At 31.1% G+C, this 3,564-nt stretch overlaps 1 long non-coding RNA gene across 1 annotated transcript in view; it reads right to left on the reverse strand.

The window, feature by feature from the left end:
- Positions 1–700: 700 nt before the first annotated feature.
- The window catches only part of LOC105506916, a 9,365-nt gene continuing 6,501 nt past the window's right edge, over positions 701–3,564 (reverse strand). Inside the window, exons 2-3 of the long non-coding RNA XR_001001012.1 lie at positions 2,710–2,817; positions 701–2,112 (exon numbers count right to left, since the gene is read on the reverse strand). This is a non-coding gene — a long non-coding RNA (uncharacterized LOC105506916). The remainder of the gene's footprint in view (positions 2,113–2,709; positions 2,818–3,564) is intronic.

Raw genomic sequence — 3,564 nt, forward strand, 5'->3', positions numbered from 1 at the left:
ACTTTACTAATTAGTAGCATTTCAAAGAGTCCAGGTCACACTCAAAAAGAGAACATTTCACAAGGTACAAATACTAGAAATAGAAATATTTAGGAACCAATTTAGAGACATCTTATCACAAAGGCTTTTCAGATCTCAATTTCATCTTATTGATATTTGGGACAGCATCTGTTGATTTATAGGATTTGGGATCTGAGGAGTAAGATCTGATTTTTTTTTTGGCAAGCCTCTCGCCTATCCATTATCAACAGGCAAAGGGGAAATTATTGGCCTCTGTATCATCTTCCGTTGCCCACAAGCCCATGAAGAGTGTATTGGGAGACTTTGAGCTTGCCAGTGGTGGTATAGACAATTGAAAAATAAAATTTATTTGAAAATATAAATTCTATAAATTATCCAGATAAAAATTATCTTGTAATATGTAGAGGTTATCAGAGAATATTGTTTTTCAACTTATTTTGATTTACTACATACACATGCCTACATACAAACACATACATATATGAAGAGATAATCTACCAATTAATTTTATGATTAAAGTAAAAGTATTAAGGACTTCCCAAAGTAAGAGGCTATTCAGTCAAGTAAAAAAACATGATAAACTTTCAGGATATCAAAACTAGTCAAAGATATTTTTCTTTATTCCCTGATCAAAACAATATTAAAGAATCATGAAATGTAATGCATAATAGATTCAGAGGTATTATGCTTATTCTTTTACATTAACATACTAAGTATAATTTCAAAATGAATATGGATGAGGAGGTTGTTTAAGTCATTTATTAAACTAGTAAAAATTACTGAAAAAAATCACACCTCCATTATCTTATGTGATGCTACGTAGAAAAAGATTAACATAAGAGAGTGAATAAATTATCTCAATTGGACATTCCTGTAAAACTATAATGACCTCCTAATAATACCAAATATAAATACCATTGATTAAAATGTTAATGGTATAAACTAGGGAAAGGCCATTGTTTGGAGCAGGCAATAATATCACAGTCTAGATTTGGTATAATTTAAAATAAAATCTACGAATTTAGGATGGCTGGCTGGCTTGAAAATAGGGAGAAGCCTACAAATCACTTTTTCTCAATGCAATCAAGAGTATATAAAGTAAGAAAATCTCCAAAACCATAATAGTTTCCTTTAGTGAATTGTGTTTCTGCATACATTGTCAAAACTTCTTAATCCAAAATCGATATACATGTTAACATAGGAGGGAAATGATAGCTTTGGTTGCTACATCTGTTAGTTTTGGGATCCTCCTTGAAAAGAGTGCTTTATCTGTGCCCAACGCTTGCTTACACACTTTGAATATGTTAATTTTGGTGCTGGGTAAAAATTATTATATGCTTGAGGCTGCTTTTATAATTCAAAACTTTGTGTTTGATATTTTTCAATTAGAATATATCTTTTTGTTTTACAGTGACAAAATTAATCAATATACAGCAAATCAAGCAAAGTTTTTCACAGAGCCTATTCTCACTGGAAACTTGTAAGCTTTTGTATTCGTAGCAATTTGAGAATTTTATATATTAAGAAATGTATACATACATTAATACAACTTGTTTGAATAAGGTGGAACCGTTTCAGAATTCACCAAAATTCTATTTTTTTCACTCTGTGCATTCATCAACTATAGATGAATATTGTTGCTTTAAAATGTAAGCCCTTAATTTTGTTGTTTTGTTTTCTAGAATTTTTTTCATAAAATCATATACATCTTCAAGCTATTTTAGGATATGATGAAAGATAATAGATGTTGGATGAAATTTTAGGTACACTCAAAGCTTTGAGCAGAACTGTAACTGATTGACTCACTTAAGAATTAAACTTGAGGCCAGGCGTGGTGACTTACGCCTGCAATCCCAGCACTTTGGGAGGCTGAGGTGGATGGATTGACTCAACTGAGGTTAGGAGTTTGAGACCAGCCTGGCCAATATGGTGAAACCCTGTCTCTACTAAAATTACAAAAATAGCTGGACATGGTGACAGACTTCTGTAATCCCAGCTAGAGAGACTGAGGCAGTAAAATAGCTTGAACCTGGCATGTGGAGGTTGCAGTTAGCCAAGATTGAGCCATTGTATGCCAGCCTGGGAGGGAAACTGTCTCAAAATAAAAAAAAATAAAAAATAAAAAAATAAACTTGAGGATTTAATGGTGCCCTACCCTGCTGCAATAGACTATTTAATATATTTCTCACCAAATAAACATATTCTTTAATATTTTGTTCTCATTTAAAAACTACAAGAACTGTGCCTCCTGTGGCTATTATTTTTGTCAAATTTAATATAATTGCAATGTTTTAGAATAAATATATATACATTTATTTTTGATAGTAGAAAACAATGAGCTGTTTTCTAGATTTATTTAGGCATATTATTTAGTATGCTTCTATTATAATTTTTAAAAATTAAATATTTAGTTTCAAGCAACAATTACTAGAAAATGTTTTGTACACTCTATTTGGAGATACGTTTTCTAAAAATTCTTCACGTTGTAAAAATTCTTCATGAATTTAATATGCTGATTATTCTTCCAGTATTTTTTATACTTATGGCTGCTTTGCAAAATATAAGATAATTTATCTTAGATTATCTTAATATATGATTAAGGACAGAGAAATCTGAACTTAATAAAAAATGTAGGAACTGATTTATATGTTTTTAAGAATTGACTTTGTTAGATCTTTGGAATCTTGCTTTTTTCCTCTACTCTGAGTGGTTTAGTTATTCAGACTTCTGCACTGCATAGGCATTTTGTTCCCATATATTTTCTCGTTGTAACTTTTTTCTTCAGCATGTTCTATCCTTATTTAAAAAGGGGATTTTAGAATGTTAGCAGTTTGAATTTCAATAATGTGGTTGCTAGGAGAGGGGAAGGTATTCTAAGATACAGGGTCTCTCTTTTTTTGAATTTAAACTTTGAGTACAAAGGCTGAATGGGAAACCTACATGTCTTCATTATCACCTCTTTGGTAGGGTAAAAATCCATATCCTGAATATGACTTTACTATGTCACTAAGCAAAATTTGAGTTTTATTTCTGTATTCTATCAAAAGGAAAATAAAATTTTTATAAAGAAATAGCTTTTTAAATGGAGAGAGATTTCTGAACTTATTACCCTTTGAGTGTTTCATTATCCTCTTACTGAGGTGCTTTGTGGTGCTAACATTTTAAAGGCAAAAGATTTTGCTGAATCCAAATAAAAACATATAAAGATTTCAGGAATCTATTTTGGATATTTAAATAGTTATATTTAGTTGAAGAGATTGAAATGACCTATTTCTACCTAATCTTTTCGTGTAGCCACCATAAACTATGTCTGTGTGTGTTCAAATGTGAACATATATATAAAGTTTATGAAAAGTATTTCATATTCATTTAATATTTTTCTTCTTTCTATTATTTGCTTGTATTTAATTCAGGTGAATAATCTGTGTGTATGATACGGCTTGGCTGTGTCCCCACCCAAATCTCATCTTGAATTGTAGCTCCCATAATTCCCACGTGTTGTGGGAGGGACCTGGTGGGAAGTAACTGAATCCTGGAGGCAGG

The sequence above is a fragment of the Colobus angolensis genome, unplaced genomic scaffold, assembly GCF_000951035.1.
Source record: "Colobus angolensis palliatus isolate OR3802 unplaced genomic scaffold, Cang.pa_1.0 Scaffold141, whole genome shotgun sequence".
NCBI lineage: Eukaryota > Metazoa > Chordata > Mammalia > Primates > Cercopithecidae > Colobus > Colobus angolensis.